At 39.4% G+C, this 16,857-nt stretch overlaps 1 long non-coding RNA gene across 1 annotated transcript; it reads right to left on the bottom strand.

Annotated features, from left to right (window-relative positions):
• Nucleotides 1–5,503: 5,503 nt before the first annotated feature.
• LOC124148696 lies at nucleotides 5,504–16,491 on the bottom strand. The gene is made up of 2 exons (XR_007218912.1): nucleotides 14,667–16,491; nucleotides 5,504–14,028 (listed from the first exon to the last, which is right to left on the bottom strand). It is a non-coding gene; the product is annotated as an uncharacterized LOC124148696 (long non-coding RNA).
• Between the last annotated feature and the right edge of the window lie 366 nt (nucleotides 16,492–16,857).

Below are 16,857 nucleotides of genomic sequence, written 5' to 3'. Positions count from 1 at the left end.
TAGACTCTGTCCACTATGTGACCTAGGATTAATTGAGGACGAGTATCACTTTTTACTAGTATGTCCGCATTATGATGAACTAAGAGAAGTATATTTACCAAAATATTTTCATATAAACCATTGTACATTTAAGTTTAAACTATTATTGACCACTAGCAACATCGAAACCATAAGAAATCTTTCTATGTACATATATCATGCTTTTATACAAAGAAAATCAAGTTTGGAACTTATATGATTGTACCAATTGCTCCTGTAATCATGATTGTACTATAGGCCTGTGGCCTCCTCAGTACGTTGAATAAAGAAATTGAATTGAATGTATCGTACCACCAATTACACACGCGCTTCAAACGGAGTTTCATATTTATGCTTCAAGTTACCAATTACAAGTCTGCATGATTGGCGTCGTTTAATACAAGACCATCATGTTCCCACGTATTTTTGGAGCCAGCAAAGGGTCTGATGATTTGCAGCACCGCGTGCCATAAAATAACTCCGTAGAATGGAGTGACTTAGCATTTTGTCTTGTTGCGGTTGCAGGTATTTTGACAGATGTGAAGGCATTATGATGCATTGTTACAAAATATGCTTGTGCTGGTTAACAGAGCATCTGGGCCCTCTGGCACAAAGCGATCTTAGCGCTAAGATGATCGTAACTTTAGCAGAGGCTTACGATGGTCCTAGTGCTAAGATCGGTGTGTGCAAGTAGGCCCAGGAGCACTTGTTAATCAACACAAGCATATTTGGTAACAAATGCTGATATTCAGATACTTGCAGCTTAACACGTGATATATACTACTCAAAAGACGTTAAGGACTACCCGATTCTTTCTTTTGAGGATTGACTATGTATTTTGTCGGGTCATTGAGGTATGAGTCGAAAAACCGATGTGCAAACTGTATGAATCTGCGTGAAGGAAAGCAATAACACGTGACCAATTCAGCTAATCAGAATGCAAATTTAATTATATTACTTTAGTTAATATATCATGGCATGACAGATTAAATATAGTTATATGAAGGAATCGCTGGCCCTTAGGTATTGGAATGGGGTTTAACATCGCGTCCAAGAGTATTGCACTTCTATAGCGACGTTCATGCACGTGTGTGTGTATCTGCTTGTACTAGTCCGGACTGATGCCAATTTAAAGTACTAGCTCACTGAGATACCATACCGCAGTTTAACATGAATACCCCACTCAGACACAGTTTACTGACTCCGAGCCGACCAGTCCTTATTTTAGCTTTAGCCCCTTAATGCCGAGCAGACAGGGTAACAACAAGTACCATCTTTTAACGTCTTTTGATATGCCGCGGCCGGGAATCGAACCCCGGGACTTCCGTTCTCCGGGCGGACGCTCTACCACTAGACCACGGAGGCGGTCCGGTGGTCCTTAAGTTCTTTTGAGTAGTATATATATATATAACAAACAGGTGGTATACAGAACGAATTATATACACAAGATGATGAATAACACATCAATATTCATATTGCCATAATTATGACCTTTTCAATATGTGAGTATTCATGTATGTGTACCCAAACACCAGTATTGTTCATATTCTATTGCATATAGAGAAAACATACATATAACAAGTATTGATCACAAAATTAGTAAAGTGATAAAGACGTTTACTGAAACCCTTGTGGAATTAAAGTATAAGGCTGAGGACGCGGCAATTATGTCACTCGATTCATCTAATGTCATGAAATGTGACAAAACTTAATTATAGTGTACATTACTTCCCTTTCTCAGTACGAAATTTGTTTCATGGTTGTTGTTTGACACCATACACAGCAGTATTCCAATTCTGCTTTGAGAAAAAAACTATATAAACAACTAAAATCCGACATTTTTCTACTGATTTGATGCGCGAAAATACTGGAGCATTATATTTAGTGAGTGAGTGAGTGAGTGAATAAGGTTTTACGCCGCTTTTCGCAATATTCCAGCAATATCACGGCGGGGGACACCAGAAATGGGCTTCACACATTGTACCCATGTCGGGAATCGAACCCGGGTCTTCGGCGTGACGAGCGAACGCTTTAACCACTAGGCTACCCGACCGCCCCTTATATTTAGTGAATAGTCTAGAGGTTTCAAGAATGCAATTCAGAGCATATTAAATTTGTCGTTATTTGAAAATAAGTTGTTTTGTGTTTAGATGAAATAAGCAAAACGGTATCTAAATCTCAAAGTAGAATAAAGTAGAGGCGATAATAATAATAGTTGCGTTATTATGATTACAGTAAACTACGGTTATAACGAACTCAAAGGGACAACTGATTTTAGTTCGATATAACCGTAGTTCGTTATAAGCAAATATACAGCATATATACAGCAAATGGCCGGGACCAAACATATGTTCGTTATATCCGTCAGTTCGTTATAAGCGTGTTCGATATAAACGTAGTTTACTGTATTTGGGTAAAACAAATATCCCCTTGATTCCCAAGTTAGTCTGGGTCCCCAATTACTTAAGCTTGCCCGTAGGGGGCGGTTGTATTGGGTCTGTGACATATTGATTGCGTGTCACCGGTTCCCGACGGCGTTGAACAATGCTCATAATATCCACCACAAGCTTGTATGACCAAGGATTGTTTTTCACAGGCCGCCGTGATATAGCTGGAAAACAAGAAAACAAACCGTTGCATGATCATCCTTCCTTTCTCTGCTAACCCAGTTAATCACTACACGGCTCGTGAAGATCCGGGTTGGAATTGGTCTTCAGCATCCCATGCTTGTCATAAGAGGCGACTAACGGGATGTCATCGTATCCAAATTGCGTGGATCGCTGCTCATGATATCAATCACTGGATTGTCTGGTCCAGACTTGATTATTGACAGACCGCCGTCATAGTGCCGAGTGCGGCGTTAAACAACAAACAATCATCGCTACACCGCCTTTCTAAAAGCTATGATAAACACTATTAAGAAACATGAATAGGGAAGGAAGTACGAATGTATTGATTAAAGGCTTATGTAAGTTTGATCAGCACACATCTGAAAACTGGGATCGTGACATTAATAAAAATCATATCAGATCAGATAAAGATTAAAATAAATTAGATAAGATAAGATAAAAATTAAATTAAATCAGATCGATGCGCCTCCGAGACTTTCAGCGGGGCTGTCCTACTGACGTCACACTGACGTCATGTATATTCATGACGTCATACCCAATGACTCTTACCCAACTGATATAGTCATTTGATAGATAATCGCGTTATGATCTCCAAACTTCATATTTCTGTTTTTTGTTTTTGTGTTTTCCTTGTTTGTACCCTGTCAGCCAACAAGAAACATTGACTTCTAAAGTGAGTGGTGGTTCTAGCGGTAGAAGCGGACGTTCGTTCTCTTTCGCGAACACCTGGTGTCATCACTGATTTCCAACGATGTATTCATATCATTTTCAGCGCTATTTTGCCTTTTACGCATTCGTCACCACTCGTCCCTTTCCGTAACTTGCAAGAAGACTCGTCTCCCTATTGATGAATGTTATGTGCGAAAATACGACAAACCAATCAGAATGCGCGTATGACTTCAAGTACTTCGGTCAAAGAATCTCTCAGGGATATTTTTTTATTTTACATATGTCTTGCATTTAAAAATACACCCAAGATACAGTTAAGTGTGTTCAAACATATTGCATAATACTGTTGGTCTCGATGTGTTTTCAATAGCATCTGGAATATATATGATATATGGGGAAATATACGTTAATCCTTACGCAACGAGTAGACAATTCTTTTAGCTATGCCAGTTTGCGCTTAGACGGAACCCAGTTGCAAAAATGGCCACGAAAGGGGCACGAGTCGCTATTCGGCTTGTCACGGAATAACACGAGTTGGTCACGAATGCCTTTTACGCCCAGTGGAATCCGTTTCGGCGGATAATCGAGACTGAATGTCCCCTGGCGTTGACTGTTTATGCATTTGAATTAATATTACTTCCTAATTATGCGTTTGACAATAATATTGTAGATAAGAACCGATTCAGAAAAAATCCTATTGATGCGTATTTGATTCAGATTTGTTGCAGTTAACCGGTTCATCGATTTATCGTTGGAACCATGTCAACGATATTTTAAAATTCAATTTGTGATTTTTTTGCGTTTAATATTGTTTCCACGTGAATACGAACAGCTGTCAGTCAAATAATAATTTAGTCTTCTAATTCAAATTTTATGATGTACATTATCTAGCTGTACATGATTACACCAATCCCATGGAGACAATGTCGGAATTCCACTAATTACAATGTCTAGACATTCATTGGCACCAGGGTCGTCAGCCACAAAGCGTTCGTAGCGTTACGACAGTCGTAAATCTATCTTAACCTGTAAAGATACAATGTCGTAACGCAACGGGCGCATTGTGGACCGGGGCTAATAACACGGAGCCTAGTTCCTCTTAAACTGTATTTTACAGCTAAGAATAACAAGCAGCAATATGCAGCCTTCTGTGCCCAGAACAATGCTCCTAAAAATCAATGCGCTCATATAAAAATACCTTTACAATATAAAGCTCAGTTCTTCAGACTCGGGTACTCGTATATAATACAACAAACTATGTCTTTTTCCACTCAATTAAACTCGCTACATAATACACAGTGTGGTAGCCATATGTTACAGTCTTACACACGACAATAAATCATTCTCAACGTTCGGTGTCTGCAATCCGGAGCTAAAATTCTAAAGATCAATGTCAATTGATATTTTGCACTTGCTGACCTTTCGGTAACACAAATAGCTATAGGTTTGTTTGCAAAATTGAGTCCCAACTCAAGTCGACGCTAAAAAATTTCTAGGTCATTTTATATATGAAGGCAGTTTTTTCAGCAGTTGTATACACACTCCGACCTGCAATAGTAACGGACTGAATCGATATCAGTTGTTATAAAAACAATCGTTTCTAACTGACCTTAGCTAGCTCGTGAAATATGTATAATAAATCTATATTAATAATACTGAATATTTTAACATTATTCAAGTGATGTCATGGCGTGTTAGCCCGAAGCATTCTCAGGAGGAGAATGGTGCTGACAAACCTAAAAAAATCGGGTCGAACCCGGATTCGAACCCATAATCATCGGTTTCTGGTGTGACCAAGGGACGCAACTCTTCACAGTGAATTGCGCCGACTTGGGCGACTGAGTAACCAGTCGGCCCCCCGTGCCCCTATAGTTGGTTGGTTGGTTGGTTTGTTGTTTAACGCCGCACTCAGCAATATTACAGCTATATGACGGTGGTCTGTAAATAATCGAGTCTAGACCAGACAATCTAGTGATTAATATCATGAGCATCGATCCACGCAATTGGGATTGATGACATTCTTCAACCAAGTCAGCGAGCCTGACCACCCGATCCCGTTAGTCGCCTTTTACAAGCATAGTCACCTTTTACGGCAAGTATGGGTTGCTGAAGACCTATTCTACCCCGGAATCTTCACGGGTCTGCCCCTATAGAAATACCAGGACACAAATATAAAACCACACAGGTCAGGTTGAAATGAGGTTTTATTGGAAGCGTAAAACCATTTTTGGTTAAATTCATGCTTTTATTCAGCTGTAGTAAGGCATATGATTAGATCAGAAAAAGTCTTAAGCAATGTAAATAGAAAAATGTCCAGTGTGATAAAATATACACGTGTACAGTATACAGCGGTTATCTCCCCTCATGAATAATAAACTAGAAATAACTGGACTGCCAGGTCACGTGAGCAACGTTAGTTCACTAAAGGGGAGATAACCCAGTGAGTGAAATGTGTGAAAAACAAAACAAAAATCACGTCCAATGATTCGAAGTTGCAACCGTGCTGGGAAGCTGAGGTATTAAAGAGTTGCATATATAAACAGTCCATCAATTACCACCCAACAACTCCTGACATCACTTTGAATCAATTCAAACAAAAATGTCATACATGTTTAACATGACAGTACGTCAAATACCAACTTTGAATACAGATATCTATGCAAGTTGAAAACCTTGATCATCTTCCCGAGACAAGAGAGTTAACTCCCTTGGAAACTGGACTTTTATAGTCGGTTAACTCCCTTGACTCCGGAAGACGAATCTTGATAAAACTAACATGTGCGTAAAACTTCAATATTACATAAGTGGCGATATTTACATCTAAAATGGTACCAGTGTCCTGTTATTTTGTCTAATCACGCAAAAGTCGTATTGTTAAACGGGGAACTTGCAGAAACACGTCTATCAAAACCACTTTAATAATAAAGCTGTTAGTATAATGCGCTTAAATCCATGACTTCAAGACAAAATGTCAGTTTGGCGATGATACTCTATTTGAATATACCGTGCGTACGCTTACTGAAACGTATGGATATGTGTAGGAGTATTTTCCACGACTTTCCATTCCCCGAATCAATAAATCTTTGTGCAAGCCCACTCTTTCATTAAAAAAACATAAACTTATAAATATTTCCCAGCCACTCTGGTTAGCAGGTGTTTTTACTCAACACCACATGCACGTAAAACGAGAATATAGGGCAAGGATACACAACAGCTAATCCTTGTGGCGTTGTCTGGAGAGCAAGTGTGGATCGCGTGGACACAATGTGTGGATATTATTCGGATGGTTAATGGTAACACCGAAGCGAATTATCTCACTTGGAGAACTTCTCATGCAGCTGTTTCCGTTGAAGGGGAACGCTTGCGGACCTCAACCACACGTCCAAAATAATCCTAGGTTTCTACCGTAGACGTCTGGGACACCCTTCACGTCTTCACCTTCAGGACATACTGGATATACGAGGATAGAGTATGCTAAATAGTCGATGTTGAAACACACGTTGAGTTGAAAGTTGTCGGGATGTCTACAACATGTACAGTACTGTTCAAAACGAACCCCCTCTCGATCGCGACGCGATCATTTTTCGACCTGGTTGCGATTGAGGTGATTTGTTTTGAAGGTGAACACCCCTTCATCGCGATCAGGACGCGAACAGCTCGCGGTTTTCAAATTGAGGTCGCGATCGAGGGGCGATTCGTTTTGAATATTTTTGCTACATTTCAGCAGTTCACGGGAATGCAAGTAGTTCGATTGGACTACCGGAGTTTTATGCTTTAATACAAGGACAGAACTTTAATCACAGATTTTTTACACTTTTAAAAAACATATGCCCTGTATAAATGTTAAAAATGTTACAACAAACTGTCATTGGGTGACCGTTTAAAGGACTACAAACAGTCTAGACCGCCTTGCAAAGGAGAGTATGCACGCCATGTTTGATGATGGCTAGTGATGAAACAAACAATACATGATTGGTGTATTTGATATGGATGTCATAGTTGTGTTTTGGACCTTAAATTTGCAGTGTTTCCGGCCCAGTATCGTTTTGATAACGTTTATAAATGTTTGCTAAAATTTTTAAGTGTATACTTTCTTTTGCCCGGCAGTACATTTTTCGGAATGCACCTTTGGTGATTCAAACATTTTCATCAAACATGTTTTATGATGACAGTGGTGCACAACCATGAGTTGGAAAATAAACACTGTATGACAACAAATATGCATGGAGATTAGTTCATTGGCAAATAAGTATTGTTTACAGCAAGTATCAACCTAGGTGAGGGGGCATGGATTGCCAAGTCGCCTGAGGCGCCGCAATTCGCTGGGCAGAGTTGCGCCCCCTGCTGGCTGGAATTCAGGTTCACCCCGATTATGTTTCTAGGTTTGTCAGCACCATACCCGTGCTCGTGGGTTTCACCGAAGTTGTAAACGTCTGAGACCTGCATCACTTCGGGCTTTCCTCCCACCGTCCAATAACTGGTCTACTATTCAAAGCGGCGTTACATTAAACTCCCTCACTCAATCTAAAGGATTGTTCAGTCAGAGCACTGTTTATAATTTCCTTTCAGGACAAACAGCAAATGAGTTTTACAATTTATGACTTGGAAGATGCATCCAGTTGATACATGTCATCGATCCCAATTGCGATATTAATCACTGGATTGTCTGGTTCAGACTCGATTATTTACAGACCGCCGTCATATAGCTGGAATATTGCTGAGTGCGGCGTTAAACAACAAACCAACCAACCAACCTCCGTAAAAAGTGATCCTAAGAGATGTTACCACTGTACTTATATTTGGATGAGTGAGTTGTGTTAACGCCGCTTTTGAGCAGTTATTCAATAAAAACACGTGTCGTCTTCATGTGTGAGGAAAGCCCGAAGTGATGCAAGTCTCAGGCACTGAACACTGGTGTGAACTCATATACACTTATATGGTGCTGACAAACCAATATGATAATCGGAACAAATCTCGGATTCGAACCTCCGATCGTCGGATCCCGATGCGCTTAAGGGACGCAACTCTGGACGGTGAATACCTTGATGTAATCTAGCTTCAAACAGACATATAAAAACAAAATAGATTCAAATTTCGTTCACTCCACTTTCCTATCCATTTAACACATGTGTTAATAGAATTAAATATGAAATATTAAATATTATGAACTATGTCGAATAACCCACATATACTAGCAATTTAACATAGAGAAGACATTCGTGCCTTTCCAATGTATATTTTATGGAGTCACTAAACAATTTAATTTTTCTCATTAAACTTTGTGTTTGGCAAAACTGTTTGTAATTTTTATGTGTACATATGCATTTCAATAACTCTCAAACATTCCAAATTTTGGCTCTTATGTCTAACCTAACTGATTTTTTAAAATTGCATTAATATTCCACTATTCCATAATTTGGTTCTTATTATTACACACCTAGATCTAACTGCTTATTGTAAATTTAAATAATATTCAAGTATTCCTTAATTTAGATCTTACTTTTTCTAACCTAACTGCGAATTGTAAGTTATATATGCATGACGTCATTCAATTATTATGACGTCATTGGTTTCTTTGGTGACGTCAGAGTCGCAATATGATACAGCCTGTTATGTGCTTCAAATGTTGTACGGTAACAACCCAATCAACGCTTTGTGCTCCGGGGGTAACGAAGTCGACACAACCGTTTTAACAATTCGCCTTCCACAAAAATGATAGTCAGCCAACTACTCGGATTACACTTTTTTCGATTAAACAGATGTTTCGACATAACCGAACTCGTTATATCCGAAATACTCTCATTACGAAAGGGGCAATCCTGTCATAAGAGTCTAGGTCCACAAAACTGTCTTGGTGTTAGGCCTATCGCTAATACACTACCGGGCAAAAGAAAGTATACCCCCGTGTTTGAATGTGGTTAAAAATGAAACAAACAAGAAACGGTTATTCGATGCTGATACATGACGTATTTGATACGGGTATCATAGTTGTGTTTTGGACATTAAGTTTGCAGTATTTCGGTGACTGTTTACAGCCTAGTAATCTTTTAATACGTTTGTAATGTTTTGGTCCAATTCATACAAGTGTATATTTATTTTGCTCGGCAGTTTATATATGGTTAAGTAATTAGAGTTCGTTACTCGTAGCGCTGAGATCGCTTTGTAAAACAAAGCCACAGTTTGACTAAAGAAGACTATCTTTCGAGTTACATACGTACCAGCAATACGGGTACCGATATACCGAATTAAGTCCGTGTCGTTAAAGGTATTCACAAAGTTGCGTTACTAATACTGCAATGGGTATTGTGCTTACAAACCTATAAACAAACAGAGCGAATATGAGATTGATAATACTGATTCATAATCCTTCATTAATATTCTGATAACTATGAAAACATATGGTCTAATGATGGTATAGTGACCATAATAGTTCTACTATTAAAAGTATCTGGACACTGAGTGTTCCACTCCATAGAGATAATTGTGGTTATGTGCCTTCTTTCATAGCACTTGTCTGCAAGTGTCATTGTATTCTATAATTGAAAAAAGTCTTGAAACAACTTCTATTCAAGAAAATAATTATCGGTAAAGAAGGGTAACACATTTAAGTCTGGGGATAAATTCTGTTTCTATAATGGTGTCTCTTTTGGCAAGTGACTTTGTTCGAAATGTGCCTCTGTTCACCCAGCAGTGAGTGGGTACCCGGTAGGATGAGATGGTAATGTGGCTGTTAACCTTCTAGCGCCTCACAGGCAGCTTCGGTTGTATACTCCCCAGGGAGCTGAGAATGAAAATCGAGTGCTCACTGATCCATTGACTGGGGTTATAATGTAAGCGCCATGAGCACACGAGCTGGTATGGAGCTTGGCGCCATACAAATGGACAAATTATTATTATTATTATTATTATTATTATTATTATAGTTGCGACTTCAAGACAATTAATTCCTAGTAAGACAGAGATAGGGAAATGCATGAACTATCAAAGGATTTAAATAATACAATTCCTTGAGTCAGTTGAACGCGATCGTCGTATGTATTGTAGAAAGAAATCAATCAATACTCGACTGTTCGATTGGTAATCTGACCAAGCGTCAAATGATTTTGTTTATCGGTTGTGCCAAGCATGCGATCAGTACTCAAGCTTACCTCGATATGCACAATTTACAGAGTGGGATTGATACAACCATTGGAAACTTCAGACTAAATTTAAATAATTTCTGTGACCTATCACGTGTATTAAACAGTGAGTGAGCGAGTTGAAGTTTAGCGTCACATCGGCAATATTTCAGCCATATCGTGACGATATTAAACAGGATCAGTGTGACAGTACATAGCCTTCAAATTGTGTAAATGACTCAAATATGCATACAGTGACCCCCCGTTATTCCGATCGGAACTATTCCCAGTACAGTACAAATGTGTGGATAAAAGTGCATGTCTTTTGTATTCACAAAAACGATAATTAAAGTAATTGTGCATAAAATGGAGTTTCCGGATAGTCGGGGTTTCATTGTAGACTAATAATAAATACGTACATATATGTACATACAGATATTCTAGAATTATCGTCATGAGGATTAAGAATCGGGCCCTTTTTTAAGGGATAATGAAATAGCCAAGTGGTTAAAGCGTACGGTCGTTCTTTGAAAAATGGGTGAAGCTCATTCATATCTTCCGCCGTAATATTGCTGGAATAGTGCCAAAAGCGACGTAAATCCAGGCTTACTCGCCAACTTAAAAAGGACCAATCAATCTATTATGACCCCTGCAAAACACATTGCAATAACATTAAGTAAATAAATGTCTTATGTCAACAAAATAAACAATTACCATTTTTATTTTATCTCAAAATATATCTTGATCCTTCACACATCTAATGGTGGATCTCTTACACACTACCCCCCCTCGAAAGCACAAACGAACAAACAACAAAAAAACAGCAACAAGGAACGAGCGAAAAGACAAGCTACCTTACGCCCCCACACAAATGAACCAAAGAACAACAAAAGAGCAAACTAACAAACAATAGGAACAAATAGGAGCAAGGACATTGACAAACAAATTTAAAATAATAATTTTTGTTTGAAAAAACAACAGCATAAAAAAACATGTCCGTCACTTTTGGGGAATGTACCCCGTGTTTGTGCTAGAAATGATTGCATAGAAGTGATAATCAAGATCTTTCCAAGACACTTCAATAAAATCACGTGTGCATTGGCTTTCCGTAAGTTAATATTCAAATGTGGCATTCCCCATTTTGATAAATCTAGTACAAACCTCAGTGGTCGCAATTTCAAGTGCTTCTGAGTTGCAGAACAGGATCGGTGAACAATATAACGTAACGTGATATATGAGTTATAAGACAAAACTTTGGCGAATGCTCTGTTCTGATCTCTGACAGGAAGTATTTAACCGACGTCGACACACTTAATATTCATTGGACCACTTCACTGATAAAAAGCATCTCTGAGAAATCACTTTCGAACCAGGAGGAAGTAAGCCATACTGATGTTATATCATTTACGTTATCGCGTGTTGTGCATTCTTGATTACGACCGTGCGTTCCAATGCCTCTTGCACAGAATAAAGAGAAAAGAAAAGTACTATAATGTTTGATACTTGGACATAATGCTTCGCTAGTTTTACTGTTAAGTTAACAGTACTTCCACATCCTAGCTGCAATCGTTTTCACGTGCAAAGAGTTGAACTGTCTCTAAATGCATACATTTTTTCGTTTTCGTTATTGGAAGTCGCAAATTGGGGACATTATACCTTCATGTGTTTATCTAGCGTTGTATTTAGCATAAAGGTGGCTGTCGTTGATTCCTGATATCCTACGGCAATCAATCGAAAACACATGTCCAACAAATATACACCTACCTACTGATGCAACCTTCACCAACGACGTCTTTCCTTTTTCTAATGATATATTTGGCGTAAAGATCGTGTGGTTTGAACGTTGAGGTACGTTATCGATTATTTAGTATATACCCTTGCGTCGGTTTATAATAGATGAAGATGTTCAGCTCAACGAAAAGCAACCTCACCATCCACAGAAGTTACTTATTATAATCATTTATAATCCTCTGTCAACTTAACCTTTGAGACAAATTATTATTTTATTTCATGTGGTGGGTGGGTGGGTGGTGATGGTATTTTTAGGGCTGTTGTAAGTATCGCTAAAAGGGTATTTTTCTAATACTTAATTGGCGCTTTAATTTACTTGAATACAAATTCACTCGAAATGTTAAATATCCCCTGTTTGTGATCATACTTATATGAGATATGTAATTCAAAAGAAGTAAAAAACCACCTGATTTGTTCATATGACTATAGTAAATCTGCCATATGACTAAAGATTAACCATAGCCATACGAAAAAGGGATGTTCTATAACTTCTTTTGAGCATATATATTTCCAGGCATATGAAAAAAACCAATACTGATTCAAATGCCAGGCCGACAGTATACATAATATTTGAAAGGACGTAGAAGCCAAAAGTATAAACTACGACCAAATATCAGCATACAAAGTTATAACCGAAATGTTGTAAAACGATTTCAAAAAGTGTAAAAAGACTGGCCACGCTCACAAATAATCCCTGAATCACGCATTCACCTTTAGCCTGTTTAAAACCCCAAAATGATATACCAATATAACCAAGGGATGAAGCTACAGCATCTTAAACAGCTACGTAATTCTTCTCTGAAGCAGTTGTGTAGCAAGTAGGACGTTGCATGTGCACGGTGGGAAAGCACTCTCCCTGTCTTATCCACATATCGTCAATTCACAGATGTGTTAAATATCCTCTCCATCTTCACAGGCTTCAGTGAAAGCTGTATCCACAGAATGAACAACGGCAGTGCCTACTCCTCAAAGATACCTGCACCATCTTCCTTAGGAATGTACATATGAATTCTCAGCATATACCCTGAAATATCTACACCTCCTCAAACACGCTGTGGCATTCACACATAGAACTCCGGTTCACGCCGAACCTTCAGTCTGATGGCGTTATCTGGAGGCTGAGGAAGAAGTTGTTCAGTTGTGTCGGAAGAATCGAACAGTTCCTCCTCGTCATCAGCGCGTCTATTTTTCATGGCACGAGCAGCATTGCTCTTTGTCCTACATTGTATAACGATATAAACCAAACAGGCTACAATAACTATACTGCCGATGACGATGACGACAGATAATTTGATTTCAGAAAGGATGTGTTTGTTTCTGATAATCAGATGGTGGTAGCGTGTGATGGACGATGGTTCTTCCATCTCCACCTTGTCCTCCTGGTCCATCATCTTGATGGTGTTAGTCGTTAAAAAGATTCACGACAGCAAAATAACTCTTCACAAGAGTCTACAACACATGTGCTGGAACCACAAAAACTGACAGGGAAACCTCCAACGGAATACGAATTAGCACATTTATGCCTTTAAACATCCTTGAATGAACACATTGGCATTTTAGCACACAAGGAAACGGGCGAGATGAATCCACAATGCTTTATGACGTACACACATCGTTTTACTGTGTCTTGTCATTTTCGTATCAATATCGTCACATTTCCTTTCACCAGTGCAGCATCTTAATGTAATAACGCCGTATTCTGGTGTAATCCTGAAGATGAAATTAACCCTTGTTTCCTGGTCCTAGGATGGATCTAGTACTCAGGACCTTCTTCACATTATTGTGTTAAGTCCGTGTGGGCTCTGGAACCAAATGGGTTAAGGCTTAATGCGTGGAAGCTATTCATTAAAGCACAACATTTTCTATGAATAACAATAACAGAAAAAAACCTTCCGGGAGATTAATCAGGTTTACCTTTCAGTGAAGGAACGCATTATCTGGAATGATATTGTTTTCTGAAACCTTTTATCCTTTACCACGCAGGTATAACAGGCCAGCCACTGTGGAAAATTAATGAATACCTCAGAAAAAAAGTGCAATTATTAAAGAATATTCTTGATATGGTTATTTAGGTGCTATAGAACACAACGTAAACATCCAATTGCTCACTCCGAAATATACGAAGGTAAATTCCCGTGTGTTTCAACAACTTGAAAATTAAACTTTGATTTAAATTACAGCTGTATCGAACATCCTTTTAGCTTATACACGGTTAATGAATAACATTCACTTGTAATTGTACTCTTTAAGCTATCCACGTGAATGTCACAGTATAAATCAACACGTTTCCCTTTTTCAAATAAGGTACAGAAAAATCAATATCTTTACAAGGTGCTCGCTGATTGCGTAAGACAAGACAGGTCGGATATATCCGACTACAGCATAGGATACTATGAGGCAAAGATACATCAGTGGACAAGGTAGAAATGTCACTACTCACATGCGATTGACCACTGTTCTGTTCCACGCCGTCACATTTCTTAACCACACTCATAGGCACAGATAGGGCTGTCATTTAACACTGTATAATTCTTGGCTTCTTTTCACAGAGATCACATATGTAGCAGTTTTAGTTCAACACGCACGAACAGTTATATCAAAGATGATCCTATATCCTGAGACATGATTGGAATGTCACACGGTGAAATACAGGAACGGTGCCACACAGACACGAATCTATATAGTAGAATGCCTTCAAGACCTGGATCTCCCTACACCTCAGCAACCATAACGGATAACTACGGAGAATATTCCAGCCAACTGCACTATGATATTCCATCTAACCAGCGGTGTTTGGAATCCATAGTGGCGATCACCCGAGCCCCGAAACACGTTGACACAACACGATCAATACCAGGTCCGAGACTCACAACATAGTGTAACGGTAGAAAAAAGTCTTCCTTCGACACGGGTCAGCCTTATTTTCCGACGGTCACACTAGTTAAAAAGCATGGTAAAGCAGGAATGTTTATAGCTTACCTATATACGACTGCCAGGATGGTAAACGTGTTATTTGTTTGCGCTGGTAACGGTTACTGAATCATCCATGTATTCCTTTGTAGTTGAAGACACACCTTTGGGAATTCATCGTGGTGTTCAACAAAGGCAAGCTTTGCTTCAGCGACTATGAATGATATCACACAGACGGTGAATTCTGGCAGCACTGGAAACGGCACAGGTGCATTGAGAACGCAGGGATGGTCTACACGTGTGCAAGGTGAACCACATTATACTGCTAAATCGTCATGGTATGTGTTTTCTTTCGAATCTAAAATAAAACACACTAGGTATCGAAATAAATATCCCGATTTCAATACAGCGCTTGTTTCACAGGGATGTCGATATATGAGACTGCTTGGGGATCTCGCCGCTGCCAGTCACTCAATCAAGGGAGGATGTGACATGTGTTTGTGTTCTGCTCGGTTCTGGTGCTGACGGTGTATGTCAAGTTACAATCCCTCCGTATATGTTGTAGATACCTAGTGTACAAAGCGCGGCCTGCCGTGGCTGTCAGAACTGTGTTTGAGATCCCGTCAGATGACGCGCTCAACCATTGATTGCCCGGCTGGTATTGGTAGTAGGCTTGCTACAAGGGCAGAGATGTTTCCTGTTTCGAGGATTCCTGGACTAAAATGGCAATCTCTTCTCAAATGCTAATCTGCCGTCGTTCATGAAGCAGCGGTTCCTGCGTTCCATGCTTGGGCTTGCTGTACACATTCAGATCAATGTTTCACACAACTTCCTCTGTCACCTGGGATCTCTTCCTATATTTCACTTTGCCTCATCTGTCTCAGCACGTGACGAGATTAAACTTTAATCCAGTTGAACGAGAACAAGGATCGTCGGAAACCTCACAGAAGCCGTACGTCGCTTGCTGGCTTTCGCTACCTCTGGGTCCAAAGTTATACTCACAACAAATAGAATTTGAAGAGGAAACTCGATTTTTTTTCCTTTTCGCAAAACCTTTATCGATCTTTAGAGAATCAGTCTTTCCAGTTTGTGGTGTTTGATCAGATTATGTAGGCATAAAACCAGGCTAGAAGAAACAGCAGAGCAGACGGAGGGAGGGCATGACTTGGAATGAAGACTCTCTTGGTCATCCGCCGACAATTGAATGTCAGAATTACGTTTTTCAAATGTCAGTAACAGGGTTGGAATGTCCCCGCGTTATGGAATTATCTGACATAGGTGGACACGATGAGCTCTCTCGTCAGCCCCCTTATTTAATACACCATTGATGGTGTTATTGTAAGTGCCAAATCTCTGTTAAGTGGCTGGAGATTGTGTATAGATTGACTAATGTTGGTTCTATTGAGAACCGGAATGACAGTAATTATACCTTTTCGGAGCTACTCGATGGTGTAGATCTGTTAGTGGGTTGGAGGAAAACCGACAGTGTTAACAGAGGCGGATAAAAATAGTCTCGTGGTCCAGATGACCTGTGTCGTATTTGGTGTGAGTGGCTGTTTACGTGAGTAGGGGGTTGGGGTGAGGGTAGGGTTGTTGGCGTGGCTAGGTGGGGATCAGATGGCAGTCAGCATCACTATAAGAGAGTGGCGTGTTGTCTTTTGTTTGTTTGTGGTTTTTGTCCCTGTTAGCAATGGTCCTATTTATTTCTCACGGTGGTGCCT

Source organism: Haliotis rufescens, unplaced genomic scaffold (assembly GCF_023055435.1).
Source record: "Haliotis rufescens isolate VD_foot unplaced genomic scaffold, xgHalRufe1.0.p SCAF_69, whole genome shotgun sequence".
NCBI lineage: Eukaryota > Metazoa > Mollusca > Gastropoda > Lepetellida > Haliotidae > Haliotis > Haliotis rufescens.
This window is presented reverse-complemented; position numbering and strand designations above follow the sequence as displayed.